General features: G+C 41.5%; 1 long non-coding RNA gene across 1 annotated transcript in view; it reads right to left on the bottom strand.

The window, feature by feature from the left end:
• LOC116217177 (uncharacterized) overlaps positions 1-15,441 on the bottom strand; it is a 130,353-nt gene that overhangs the window by 83,182 nt on the left and 31,730 nt on the right. Inside the window, exons 3-4 of the long non-coding RNA XR_014886304.1 lie at positions 4,433-4,725; positions 4,033-4,130 (exon numbers count right to left, since the gene is read on the bottom strand). This is a non-coding gene — a long non-coding RNA (uncharacterized LOC116217177). The remainder of the gene's footprint in view (positions 1-4,032; positions 4,131-4,432; positions 4,726-15,441) is intronic.

Raw genomic sequence — 15,441 nt, 5'->3', positions numbered from 1 at the left:
GCACAGAGCAGAGCATCTGTGCTGGCTCCATACGCTGGGCTCAGCCTGCTCTGACTCTGCCTGCTCATCTGCACCCTCCCTTATTCCCAAAGGGTTCTCTCCAACCAAGTACCACTGTGCATTTTGGAAAGATTTCCATCCCATGGGTATTTCATACACATTTTTAACTTTACACACGTTTCTGAAAGAAAAAAAATAAAGCAATGAATGTCTTGCAATGACAAATAACTTATGCTGTGACAACGGAAAATATGCAGTATCTTATTAACAGAAGCTGTACAACTAGTCTGTTAGAGGAACTGAGTCAAAGTGCCAATTTTGTAATGCTGTTTACCAAAAATCAAACAGGCATTCTGCAGTCCACCTGTTCCTACTGCCGTTGAATTCATGATAGCCATTTTCTGAAGCCAGAGAAATAATTGCTAGACCAGTTTATGGATGGCAGCTGGTTTGGAGTGAGAAATGTGCAATAATTAAAGACTGTAAGGAATGCAAGCTATTAAAAGGGCAAAGGAAGTAAAACAAACCAGTCCAGAATGGGCAAATGGACACCTTCCATAGAAGTAAAAATCTCTTCTCTTCCACTGTATTCAGTTCACTCACAGGAAAGCCAGTAAAGGTGCAGAGGGGAAAAAGCCAACAAGTCAAACTTCTACAAGTATGTTCTTCGTCCAGGAACTATAGCTCAGTGCTTGTCACTAGCACAGGATGCTAGAGTTAAGCAATGGCCTAGAGACCAACCTCTGCCAGATGCTTCAGAAGGCCCCATAAAATCCCATAATGGAGTATTATGCAGTAGTATGCATAATGGAGGACTTCCACTGAGCGTATACACAGAAGTACAAAAGATGAAACTCCAGCCCATCTAACTGGAGATGATATTTCCAATCATATAAACAATGCCAATCTGTCGGTCTCAATATTCTACCTTGTGGCAATGAGTCCCCCAGGCTAATTAAAACTAAGGTTAAAAGTGGTTCCTATTACAGCTGTTCAGTGTGTTTACTTTGATTTTAATTTGATGTCTCTTTCTTATCCAAGAGAGGAAAGAGTCATGGCACTGCCATTTTATTTATATCCATCATAGCATGTCTCTCAGTGGCACAACTCATGTATTGTATTCCCTAAAATAAACAGACCTAACCTTTGCAGTCTCAGCATGCAAATCTTCCCACTGAAGTATTTTCCATGCTTCTGATTAGGTTTGTTGCCCTTCACTGAACCTCTTCTATTTCCTGCTCTATCATTTTTTAATTAGGGTAACCAAACCAAACATGCCTCTCAAGGTGAGGCCACATCACCATCATCTAGAACAACACTGTCATATTTTCAGTGTTGTCCTCTATTCAGCAAATTAATGTCATGCCATTTAATATTTATGCTTTCCTGATCACTACTCAGACACGAGCAGATGTTTTCCATTGAGTTCTCAAGATCTTTTTCTGATTTGAAACTTACCCCATTAGAAGACCAATTGTACCACCCAATTAATAGTAACTTCACTTGCATCAATTTTTTCTATCAGCATTTTGATGAATAATATAGCTTCAGTAAATGTGAAGGAAACCCTTAACCATGTTTAGATTTGATTAAATTTTGGAGCATCAAATTTCACCCATTTGTGGGCACAGGCACATGGGTGCCTGATAAATAAATGATCATTTATGTGATTACTCAGCATCTTTAGAGAGATGATTTTTAAAGAATGCATGTTTTCAAGCATAAATAGGAGTCTAACTTATTTTTGAAGCTTTTTTTTTTTTTTTTTTTTAATCTCAAACCTCATCCTTCTTCACCTACACTATAAGCATACAGAGAGGGATGGAGAGGAGGAGCCTCCGTCTCTTCCCAGAGTGTGCTCACTTGCCCAGCACCAAGCCAAACAAACCCACTTTCTCTTCTTGTAATATAATTTTCAAGAAAGGTGAACATGACAAGTTTCTAAGGCATTCTAAACAAAACTGCGCCAGTAAAAGCTTTGTCGACCTACGTAGCACACACTTCCATAGTCTAAGAAGAGAAATACCCCTCTCAGAGAAATTCAGACCACATGTGGTTTTCTGAATGCAGAATGTCTTTTTTATAATGATATATTCATGCTCACTGCCATCCTTCACAGACTTCCTATAGAGTGGATGCTGTTCCCTCAAAAAATGCATTGAATTACTTCAGCAAGAATCAAGTTTCTGAATATCCACAAGAGGAAGAAGAAAGATGAAGGGAATCTTCAGCTGTTTCATATCTAGATAGAAGTCCCTTTTCCTAGGATTTAGGTAAGATATGTTCCTACCAGAGAATTATTCCCAAATTCTCAGCAGCGGCCTCCTGCAGTCACAGACAGGAACAGACATTTTACTCTTCAGATACCTGAAGAGCTCATCTCACATCACCACTTAGTACTACAGCCTTTGGAATTGCCTTCTGAGATGTTATTAATTACAGGAGCTGATTTTATATAGATTTACTTATTTATTTCCCCCAGCATATGACACACCAACCCATCACAGGTTATTTATTTTCGTTGAGAACTTCTGTATAAGAGTCCAGAAGCATAGCTAGGTGTTATTTGAAAAAGCCATGTTTCTGCTAGAAAGGAAAAATCATCACATTTTCCAGAGGTCAGCTTTCTGGAAAAGAAAAATAGCTACTTTCCTTTTAGGAAAAAAAAAACAACAATGGTTTCTACCTCAGCTGAAGATTCCCATCTGCTGTGGGCTCTCTGACTCATCGCCTTATTAGCAAAATTGTCTGAGAGCAGCATAAATCCGACTTACTCAAAAACCAAATCTGCAGTTAGACAAAAAAAAGGAAATCACAGATTGCCACTCCCCCCTAAATCACACTCCTTCATTGCCCTCAGTTCAACAGCACCAGCAGCCATTAGCACAGCTGGACAGACGTTCCTCCAAACCACGTGCAGGATTTTCCCCTTGGCCAGGAGGTTTTTGGCCAGCACCAGCCCTGAGAGCTGGGTTTCTCTCCCCAGCAGGCAGGCTGTCCATAGCCATAATTTCCAGCTGGTGGGGTTTATGTTGCAATTCCCTTTTGGCCATCTGTACAGAGAAGCCCCATTTGTTTTGCTTTTGCCTCTGCCTCTCTTTATCTTTGGAATATAATGCACTGTCAGGGCCACGCTTTGGTTTGTATCTTTTAACAGCCATCACCGCTCAGCAGCCCGCTCTCTGCTTCTCATTTAATGGCACATTTCTTCTCTGCTTTACACCAAGCCATTACCACTTGGCTGACCAACGCTGCACACTTCTGGGGTCGGGTGTGGCATTGTCAGCTTGCTGGGGTTAATTTTTCAGTTGCTTGTTGCTGGTACTTAGCCACACTCTCTTAGTAAATCATCAGACATAATGGGGGAGGGTTTCTGGGGAGGACGATGGAGGCACACTTTACAGGCTGTGTTTATTGCTTTTTTTTTCTCTCCATCCAAGCCTGTCATCTGGAGAGGCGGTGCATCCTGATCCCTACCAATGCAAGATCAAAGCCCTTTGGAGCTGTCAGAACTCTGAGCTTGTTGTTATCCGTATTTACACGTGTTTATTTTTAGTATTATTATTAAGTCATCTTGGCAGCTCTTGAGCAGCCACATGGGCAAGGACCCTATCTACAACAGTGCACAAATACAAACACAGCGATATCTCTTTGAAAAGCATACAGCCTCAGGAGAAGCCAGCAATAGAGAACATGCTTAAATGCTGGATTTCATCCGGGTTAATTCTCTGTAAACAGGGATGTGCTTCACAGGGTAGGTCATGGCTGAAGTTTAGGGCCCTACTTCTGTCATGATGAGACCAAATGAGGCAGCTGGATGTCTGAGAAACTGGCTACCAGACCCACTCACCTTGTTTCCAGTAATATTCAATGTGGGCTGCATGAAGCTGCAGCACCCCAGTAACAATCACATGCTCCAGGGCACAGGGAAAGACCATCAGGTTGCTCATAACAACCTACTCCACCATCAGCCCAATTCATCACTCCTTGAGTTACCCAACTCCCCCAAAATCAGCATAAGTGCTGTAGTACCTTAAGACTTTGGAACATCTCAGAAGCAGTCAAGATGTGATATCCATCTGCCCAGAGCCACAGCGTTCACAAGCAAAGAGGTCTGCCAGCAACCATTTCTGTGACAAACGACACCAAAAGACATCAGAGCCAAATGCAGTTCGAGTTTCACAGTTGTTCCCATTGCACTTATTCAGATTTTGTTTAGCTCATTTAGGCAACAACAGCTGGGAGCAGTATTTCCTTCAAATTATAGAAAGATTTAGTGTTATCTTAATGCAATACAAGTGTAGCCTGAATTATATTTATGAGGAAGCACAATATGTGCTAATGAATAATAAAGACTTTGTACAAGGGTATTAGCCTTCTCTGACTGATGCTGCTTGAGCCAGTTCTCACCTTTTAATGGTCAGTAACTCACCATGACACTGTCACTCATCAGCCTCCTCCCAGGAGAGGGAGTTGGATATGTCCTTCCTTCAGTACAGTTTCAGCTGCACTAGATGCGACAGAGCTGAGCTGGAGGAGAGCTGGGTTTCCCTTTCTGCAGTCCTGCAAGGCATCTTCAGCAAAGTCAGTTCTGATAAAACCAGGCATTTCCACATCCATCATGTGAAAATCAGCAACAATGCAGAGTTTGGCACAAACTTCATTCCAAAAGCTGGCAGCAGTTCCATGATATAGTCCTTACTTCGTCCTTGTCAGTTTGTCCATCTGCAATATAAAGAGGTGTTCTTTGGAATATGACACCTATCTCACTGCTACAGGCATGGGAGTGGTAGGAAATAGAAGTTTAGAGCAGTCAACAGTAAACTACCAGCTGCAATCAAGAATGGCATTAATATGGTTTGCAGACTATCTAAATTACTTGGGGGCATCCAAGAAAATCCCTGTCACATATCACAGCCACCAAAGGCACACCAGTTCTTATGCAAAGAGGAACATTTTTATAAAGATGCTACATAAAAACATCGATAAAAATAGCAGAGAAAGTGAAGTGCTAATGGATGTTCCTTTCTCTCTGTATTATTTATCTTCTGTAAAAATAGTACATAAACATGCTTTCTCCACAGACAGAGACAAAAATAACATATTTGACTTGTCTGTTTAGGAAATAGTGACATGTGTCAACCAAATTGTTTCAACACAGGATTCTTCAGTTTCAGCAACTGTCAGAGGGCTCCCTCCACTGAAAATAATCAATGCCTTTGACAGATAAAGAGAGGTAATACAGTAATTCATTTGATACAACTTGACAGCTTTTTTGACAGTGTTTTGCACTGTCAGTCCATAGGATTTGAATTTTAACTGGGGCCGGGGAGAAATATGCTTTTGGTCTTTAGCCGAGTCTCTGCAAACCAAAAGGGCAGCAGGAGAGCAGTACTTACCTACTTTTTATTCACCATTACCTATCACTCTTCATTTTTAATTACTCATTTTTAATACCTTTCCCAATTTTTATACTCTTGAGATGTCATAATAGGGGACATTTAAACTGTACTTTGCTGCTCCCTTGGCAAGAAGGGACATTTCATGCAGCTAGTCTTGGAAACAGAGCTATTTGCTAATGTCACTATGTTCGGATTGACAGTTCAGTTCCATCAAGGGCTCATCTGTTCTGCTCTTATGAGACTGTAGAAACTTAAAAGAAGTTATTAATACAGATTATGAAATATTCAAACACTTGTCCATGGAGCTTGTGGGGCTATAGAGCGCTTCATTAAAATTTTTTCTACAAAACATTTCTTTCCATTAAAAAAAAAAAAAAAAATCAACAAAGTATCTGGATCTGAAGAATTCTCATAGAACAGGAACAAGGCATTGAAGTAATCACCTATGTTACAACTGCTGCAAACTACCACTGCCTCATCAAATGGGTCAGGAACTGTAGGCTTGCCCTTGCTGAACACTGCCCTGAGACTAAGAGGAAGCATGAGTACGGTGAAGGGGCAAAAGGAAATTCCTTGTTATTCTGTATTTTGATAATTACTTCTTGCACTAGTTAGCATTTTGAACAACATCTCCCACCAAGAGCTCAGGCAAGTCTTGCTAGTTCTGATCTCAACTGTTCATTTCCATGAACATTGTCATCGTATCACTACTTTGTCTTTGATCTGAATGTGTGACCTTGTAGGGTTTGGTATCTAAATATTTATTTGTTTCCCAGACTAAATTCAAAACATGATGTGTAAAAATTCCCTTTGGGATAACAATGCTGAAAGAGACAGGGCTGTGAGATGACTGAAGGTACAAAGGTGCAGGAAATAAAAGGACTTGTATTCCTAACTCATCATCCATATGCTGCTTGAGACAAGAATTGCATCCTGGCTTTTGATGTATTGTTGTTGTATATGTTGAGAGCTCGGTTATGTTTAAATGTAGTACTTCAGCTCCTTTGCTTAACAACACCTGATAACTTGCTTGACATCTCAAAGAGTTTCTTAAAATATTCTTAAACCTTTGGCATCTCTTCCTGCCCGGGGCTTCATGAATAAAACATTTATCCAGTCAGCAGCTTTAGCAAAGAGGAACAGCCAAGTTCCATCCATCAATGTCAGGAGCTGAATTACTGAGTGATTTCAGATCCTTTAATAACTCTGTTTCTTTATGACTATGTTGGTAAACAATCAAGTAGTGCTGGCACCTGGCTTTCAGTGGGCATTAATTTTTTTGCATTATCAAATACTAATAATACAACTCGTCACTCTTACTGTTGTTATTTCAATAAAAAGAGTCTGCAACACCATTCACCTCTGTGAGAATGCATTGAGGTTTATTCTTGATTTGTTATGAAGGTCACTGCAAGCTACTTGCATTAAACCTGCTGGGACTTTAAAAAAAAAAAAAAAAAAAAAAAAAAGCAAGGATAAATAGAGCCTTTACTTCACATATAATGTGCTTCATTTATCATTGGGATCACCGAGTAGTAATACACTGCCCTTTTGTAAGGATGTTAATAGAAACTAAGCATTTCTGGGGAAAAAAAAACAATGATACAAAGCTTCTGTTGTTGTAGAAGTCCAATGAAGCTTGGAGTTCTAAGTACTGTAAGGAAATTGCCTACAGGGATTCAAAAGGAGGGTCCTGGACTGAGGAGGGGGAGGGAAAGAAAATCAGAGCTTTCTGAATTCAAAATCTAGCCAGAACTTGTCTGAGCACACTTGGTTTGATTTAAATGGATATTTGAGATAAACATCTTTCCCCAGCACTTCACATGGGCAGAGCACTAGGAAGTGCTTTTGCACACCTTGGATACAAGCGCTGGCTTAGCTTCTAGCCAGGGCATGCAAAGCTCTGATATTCAATCCTCACGCAGGAAAACTATTCTTAGACACCCAAGAACAACACATTGATGTTGAAAGGGTCATCTAAATAAGGATGGCTGGTCCAGGGTGCAGTCCCTGGTCTGTCTCTGTGTATCCAATGGGTATCTAATACCCACAGACACTGATATGAGCATAACTTGGAGTATCTGATCCCAATCAAGTCATCCTTCTGAGCTCTCAGACAGAAATACTGAACGGTGCAGAATTTGGAGAGAATTAAAACCAAGTGAGAGGCCAATAAACAACAAAGAGAGAGCACAGTGAGCTCTGCCTGCTACCACAGAACATTTCTGCTCCTGCAGTGGAGGTCCCAGCTGCTCGCCAGGTGCTCAGAGAGCACAGGCTGATGGCACCAGAGAAAACATCACGTGGGCCAAATTTCTGCAGGTATTAACGAGTTCTGCACTGCTGATGCGAGGGGGCACCGGCAGGGACCGGTAACATTCTCATTTAGCAGCATCTTAGAGCCTCTCCATAGGAAAATAAACAGGCTCTTCAGTAAAATTACACCCAATTAAGCTACAGGTAAATAATTAAGCCACAGGCGCTATTCAGGCACTACCCAGTTGCCTGGATAAATGAAGTGTCACTATTATGTATCAAGCAGCTATAATCTAAGCTTCCTCCGTAGCATCTTAAAAATGAAACCCAGCACTTCCTTATACCTAACCAATGAGCTCTGGTTCTTTTGTTGAAACGAAGGGAAACAATAGGAGCCAATGTGGGAGGGGATCTCTGCACTGGGCTTTGCAATGAGTCCCATGAATTTCTAGTTGCTGCTAGAAATAAAATTTAAAATAAAATAAATCTCATTTTAGGTCCTCGTTTGATCTCCAGGCTCTGAGGCTGTAAATCCAAGCTACGCCTCACTCATTTGATATGTGCAACTTCTCCATCACAAGTCAGACTCCAAAGGAATTAATTACTACTTTTTCTGCGGATATTTTAATATTGTGGATTCTATAATCAGATAGCTGGGTATCTTTTCTTTCTTTAAAGAAAAAAATAAATAGAAAACGCAGTCCCATCTCCCCTGTATTGACAGCAGCTGCAGCTGGAGTGCCCAAGGCCAAAAATCCTTTGTCTTGAATTTTAAAAAATGCCTGTTTTTCCCCCCCGTATCCCCACTGAAACGTGTTTCACGCTTAGCTACTGGAAACATACCCTGCAGACATTTACATCACAGGCTTTGTTATTATAAGTTACAGTAAAAGACAAAAGGAACAAGGTTTTGTAACCAGAGGGCAAACTGCAACTGCTAATTTGTTAGGGGGTGACATTTCTGATACTGCCACTTTCGTGGAGCTCCCATTCCATATTGTAATCTCATTACAGCATCCTATCACAGCACTCAATAGGAGAGATACACATCAACAGATCTATTACCTAAAACAAACAAAGATATTAGGAAACTTCCTGAGACTGCTTTGTATGCTGACTTCTGGTCAGCATTTCTAGAGAATTCCATTAAATTTATGTCATCAAAAAAATATAACATATGGACCTTCTGAGCAGGAACTCATACCAGCAGGAGTAACACATTTGTTTTTCCCCATTTTGTGATTTATCATCCATTCCATTACAAGCTACACGGACTGTCATTTTTCTTTAAATGTGTTTGATAAAAGAGCTCTCGTTCCACCAGGTCAGGTATTATTATTCACCAACATTATGTACCAACCAGCACAAACAGCAGCAGCAGCTGCAGAGCTGTTGTGGAAAACCAGAGTTAGTGCTGGGCTTTTCCCTGCCATATGCTGGACCCAAAAACACAGGGAGCAGCTAATGGGAACTCAGAGCTGCCTTTGCCCACCGCTGGCCCCTGTGCAGGGCTGTGGATGTCACCACCAGTGCTTCTGTGTTGACCCCAGCTGAATCCTGCCCCAGCCGATGTCCCAGGAGCACAGCAGAGGTTTGAGCACAGCAGTGGAGGAGGCACTGCCATGAGCACAGCACGAGGACAGATGTGCCCCTGCAGCCTGGCGTTCCCCCCAGAAGAGCAGGGATCTTCCCTTCACATCCCCTGTGCCTGTGAGATCAGTTTGGTGGAGCTCAGCAAAGCCAGGAGGCTCTCTTTGCACTTCTTGCTGGTTCTTAGATGTTCCCTTATCTGCTCTTAATTATCCAGGCTATTTTTACACAGTTTCTCCCCCTCCTCCTAATTGCCCGAACTTATTTTCCTGATGGTTTTCTGCTGAAGATGAATTTCAGGAGCTCAGTATCTTAGGCAATTTCAAGACATAATTAACACCACCATTCCCCTCATTAGCGAGTGGCCTACTTTCTCTTCAGCACTACCATCCCCCTAGATGTTTGGAAAAAGTCCTTATTATCCCCCATAACTCCCCAACGAACATTAACTCCTTTCACCATTCACGGTTCCCCCACCAGAGTCCATATCAGCCATTGTTTTCCTTCCTAAGGTTGTGTGCTAGGTACTTTTTTGTGGGCTTGTTCCTCTCTGAGTTGGGCTTTAGATTAAATTATACAGACCCACTTTTACTTCACTATAATCTCAGAGATTGTCCTGCTGCTCTCTCTGGCATGGCATAAAGTCCCTCTCTGTCATCCATCAGCACTGACTGTGCACAGCTGACATCATTCTCACTACTGCTCAGACACAGAAGAGTGTTCCCACCCCAGAGGGTTTGCCATCAAGCCAGAAGAAACAAGGAAACATGGTTATTCCCATGGAAATTTGGCTACTGAGACACAAACACATGCAGCCACAAGGCCAGATGTACAGCCTGATTGCAAATAATCATTTTCTTTTCAGTGCACGTCTCCTCCACCTCAGTTAAACTCCTTTTGACTCTAGGAGGAGTTTTTCCTTGAGTAAGAAGACAGATTTGGGATAACAGACTGTGCTCCTGCAGGTTCCCTTTCCACAACCCAAGAGCCCCAGGACAGATACAACCTATTAATCCACCAGTAAGCAAACCCAAAGGCTTCTTTCCAAAGCTGACCCACTGAGAGTTCACATAGGAGCCTAAACTTAATTGTCTGTGGCTGTAACAATATCAGATAACCTCTGCAGAGATAAACAAGCAGACTTGAGAGATTAATATTTTCTTTGATATAAACTTTGTAGGATGTGCTGTTGTCAAAAAGTCCACAGAGATTACTTGTGCTGTAGTAGGTGGCACTTCATTTTCCAGAATCTATGACCCAGCAGAAATTACTGTCAGCTCCCCGACCAGCCAAGGGGTATTGATTCCCCCGTTACTACAGCAACCCATTAGTTATTAGATCGTGTCTGGTATGCAGTGACTAATCTGCCTCGGCGAGGTCTCGGATTTTGACACTTTTTCATTCTAATCCTTAATTAGTTTATTTGATGGGGCCTGCACATTTTATTTTTATACTAAGTAGTTATTGAAAATACAGTCAAACCGAGCAGAGATCAAAGGAGCACAACCAGCACGCTGTCAACTAAACTAGTTATGCAAAAGAAAAAAGTAACATGCCAGATCAAATGCTTCACTCAAAATGCCTGAAGTTGCACAAGAGCTAGCCTAGGACAGCCTTCTGCCTCCAGATTCTCTTGAAACATGATTGCTCCTGATACCTCAAACTCTGTGGTGTCTCTCCTCATGATTACATCAAAGGGCAGGCAACTATTCGTCACAGAATTGTTTGAGTTGGAAGGGAGGGACCTTTAGAGGCCATCTGGTCCAAATCCCCCTCAATGAACAGGGACACCTACAGCTCCCATCAGGTGCTCAGAGCCTCATCCAGGCTGACCTTGAGTATTTCCAAGGACAGGACACCACCACCTTTGTACTTGGCTGTCAAGGAGTAGATGTTGACAGATGCCCTCCCTTTACATCAAAATTACCAGAAGCTGATAACCTTTCTGTGGCTTACTCCCTTTTTGATGTGTGAGTGGTGAATGGAGACCCCATCAAAAAACAGAGCCCAGTATTGAAAGCAAAGCAGCTCACAGTAATTCAGTAACAATTATTCATATTCACAAATAAGAGAAGTGTAGAGAATTCTGTGCCAAAAGTCAGAATGAAAATAAAAAAGAAGAATTTGTTTAACTGAGGCGCGATAAAATTTCTTCTCATGCCTCCTTAAGTTGTTATTAACTAAAAATAAAGTTCAAAGCAGAGTCTGTTGCTTCCAGCTTTCTTATTGCAGGATATAAAATATGAAAGCAACTTCATTCTCAGGCAACAAAATCCAGTTATGTCTATTGACTGTACAGGATTGGCAATTGCTATGTGCTTGCCATGAGAAAATTTCATTACATCAACAGTCTGCATTCTGATAAAATTTCTCTTGGAATCTTTCATGGAAGCTGTGTTCTCCACTTGCACATTTGTACAAAAGGAGATGAAAACAATCAGCATTTAGGTTTGCTGTTCTACCGAGTACCAGCAGAACATTGTGCAGAACAATCAGTTACTGAAGAGGAGATGATGGGACCTGCCGGATAAATTGGCTTAAGCATTGCCACGATGTGGAAATGCCACTTCTAGCTGATGCCTAGCAGGTAATGCCTCCTCGTCTGTTCACCTGAGAAGGTTTAGGCACAAACAGCCAGCAGATGTTCGTGCTCTTAAACAGATGAATGAGTGCCTGCAAAACCCCATCTCTCGATAGGTTTTGACTGTGCCGCATCTCTAAATGTCAGGGGGGGAGTGGGCATGAAGCTCAGCTGCATTTTTGAGCTTATATAAACAAGCTCTGTGCAGTTTTAGGAGACAGCCTGAAAATTTGCCAAAGTCAGCAAAAAGGAAAAGCTTTGCTTTAGCTTAATTTGATAGCAAACTATGGATCCATGCTATGGCTTTTTCCCAAGTCTAATTCATCAAGGGAATGAAAAAGAAGGGGAAAAGAAAGTAGAACGGCTTGAAGTATCCAGACATCTGACAACATGCATTTCCATTGCTTTGTACTACCACCAGGCTGGGGGGCACCGTGGGTTGAAAACCCAGCCTGAAGACTACTCTGTGCTTCACCAGTATTCCACATCAAGTGATTTAAATTTCACAAAAATGAAGAGAAGGAAAGGGAACATTTAGACCACTCTCATCAATTCCAGGTCACTCCCTGTAACATAGTTCCCTGTACTTTGCTCAGTTTTGAAAGTCTCAAAAAAAACAACCAAACAAACAAAAAAACCATCCAGATTAAACATGAATACACTGAAATAGAAGAGAATTTGGAATTGCCTTTATCTATGTGATGCAATGTGGGAGCGTACATATGCACGTGCCAGCAGCTTTCTGAAACACACCCACTTTGATCCATTAGAAAATTGACCTACTATGCTTAAGAAAGCACCTTGAATTAGCCCAAGTAACCCATTTGTGATATCGTTCATCTTCAACAATGGATGTAATTTATGGAACTATGGATCAACTACTAAATCAAAACACTGCCCTAGAGTAATGTTACCCTGACTGCAAGTCTGTATCAGCAAGAGCAGCCAAGTGCTCCACCTATAGGTTACTGAGTTGGGCAAACCCTACTGCCTATGTGAAAACCCGCAGGCACAGTGGATTCAGCAGTAAACCACAGAGTATTTGATGATATTGAGATATATTTCATCAGAGGAGGACAGAAGTGCTAACAAAATGCAAAAGGAGGCCTCTCATCATTCTTGGTGAAGATGTAATAAAACCTTAAGGTCAAACAAGATGCAGTTGCATCAATAAAATATCACTTAGAAAATTCAAGGGCATTTGGGGATTGGGCATTGGCATTTAATACAATTGGGCACACAAGTAGAGAACATGCTTGACCAATAAAAGCACCCAAGGAGCAAAGTCATTGCTTCTCACGTTCTTCATTAAGAAAATGGGAGTCAGAAGTGATTACACTAAAAAAAAAAAGCCTGCTAGACAAACTTACACATTATGACAAAGTATTTCATAACATCATACATATCAATTTCTCCTCAGATGAAATAAAGATGACATTCACCTCAGCCTTTCTTTTCCATAAATCTAACAGTCTACAGTAACCCAGCCTCAGGTTTGAAAAGCTGAGATTTGAGGCTTTAATTTGAGGTACAAGAGCAAGAACTTAAATCAGCCCCCCACATACCTAATAAGACCAATAACTCCAGTGCCTCTGGCTAGGCTAACGAGTAAGAAGTGGTGCAGCTGTCCTTTCAGGCTTCCCTTCCAAAGGCCCCCATTTCATCCTTGAGCAGGGAAGGAGCAGGCATGCACCCAGCCCTATCCTATACTAAACACCCTTGTCAATTTTGTTTAAGTCAAAGGGATCTCAGTTCATCCCCAAAATATCCTGGGAGAACAAAGTTCCAAGCTCAATGCCAAGATGGATGGGGCTATGGGCAGTGAAAAATGTCCCTGCCCAAGGCAGGGGGATTGGAACTAGGTGGTCTTCAAGGTCCCTTCCAGCCCAAACCATTATGTGATTGAAAGGTAAGCTGGAGAAGAGAAGCAGTGCTAGGAGAGGAGACTTTAAAACTCCCCCATGCATTTGAGCTTGGGGCTGAATGAAAAAGCAGAAGAGATGTCACTGCTAAATCCCAGTTCCTGACTCTTTATACATCATTACATACCCGGTTACCCACAAATAAAGCGCATTCTGCATTCCTCTTCACATCATATTTCACTCTAACGTATGAATAATCTGATACGCCTGCAAGCAGTACCCAGACTCGAGAAAATTAAGAAATTGCACAGATATAGTAATAATGAAACAAAATTCCTAAGCCAGAGAAAAGCCAGCTGTGTGTAATTCATTATGTCATGGAGACTGTCACATTGCTCGATAGAAAAGCATGCTTTTTGCCAGGCTTAGATCAGACGTGTTTGCTGCTGGGAATTACACTAAACCTACGGCAAAATAATGAATTGTGCTTCAGGATATCACGCGTTTGTCTCACAAATAGAACCTTACTTCTGAGAGAAAACCAATGTGCAATACAAACATATATACATTGATAGCAAGTGTACAAAACTGAATAAAACAACAGCTGGACATTGCAAAGCAGAATACTGGAGCACAAGCACAAGTTCTGGCACAATTACCATTAGATGTTAACATGGGCTACATCCTCAAACTGACATCGATCAGTGCAATTCCCTCTACTGCAGGGCAGCTGAAGCAAATGAGCATGTGGCTTCATGGTCCCTGTGTGCTAAGTAAGGGCAAGTAGAGAGGTAAAGAAACAAGTCTGTATCTGACAATTTATCATACTTGAACCAAGGACTTATTTCACCTATATACTGCCCTTCCCAGCCACAGTACCTTGGAGATGTTTTCTTTGCTCAGAAAAAAGCAGCCTGTAGTACTCCTGCACCTTCTCCTAGCGGCAGCTGGCCGTGATCCGATCACTGCCATGTGTAGCATTAAGGTCAATATGCCTGTAACCATAAATACTGAAATACATTTTGCTAATGATAATCGTCACAGAGCAAAGACAAATGTGCTCACTGCAAGCTCTGAGTGCTGTAGCATTGCTTTTAGAAGAAGAAAATGCACTGAAGAACCTGGACTTCTTGTCCCTGGAAGTAAGCCACGTCTCCATGGCCTAGTCACCTCTATAAATACAATGAAGTATGGTAAATACATCTGGGATTACATTAGACACGGAGCAATTTGGGAAGACTGGTCGACTGTGGAAATCCAAAATGATCTCACTAAAGCGGCTCAAGTAGTACTAGCTAAGCAGGTTTGGAGCCCCCCATTTAGAGGCAGAATACCATTTTATGAGAGAACTCACTTTGCAAAACTGTCCAGACTCAATGTCCATTACTAGGCTACTTGACAATTTATTGTGTCGTAAGTCTGAACTTCTCTTAGTGCCCTTTGAGTTGATGATGTCATTTGAAGATCACTCCCTTTTATGGTTGGTACATGCAGTAAAAAGATTTACAGTGTTCATATGTCTCCACCAATTGATCTTATGCACAACCTATAAGACCAGAACAGAGTGGGATTCACATCACCTGACATCCCAAAGTCAGGGATTTCTTATATAGGCTCTTTCTATAACCAACAACAAAAAAAGAAAGACATCTCCAGATAGCAACTCTTCCTACCTATCTTGCCTATCTTAGCCATCTACTTAACGAATCCAAGCCAAAGTGGTGCTCCTTAAGTGATGATGCAGTATACA

This window comes from Meleagris gallopavo, chromosome 14, assembly GCF_905368555.1.
Source record: "Meleagris gallopavo chromosome 14, MGAL_WU_HG_1.1, whole genome shotgun sequence".
Classification (NCBI taxonomy): Eukaryota; Metazoa; Chordata; class Aves; order Galliformes; family Phasianidae; genus Meleagris; species Meleagris gallopavo.
The sequence above is the reverse complement of the archived record's forward strand: the minus strand, read 5'-3'. Positions and strand labels throughout refer to the sequence as shown.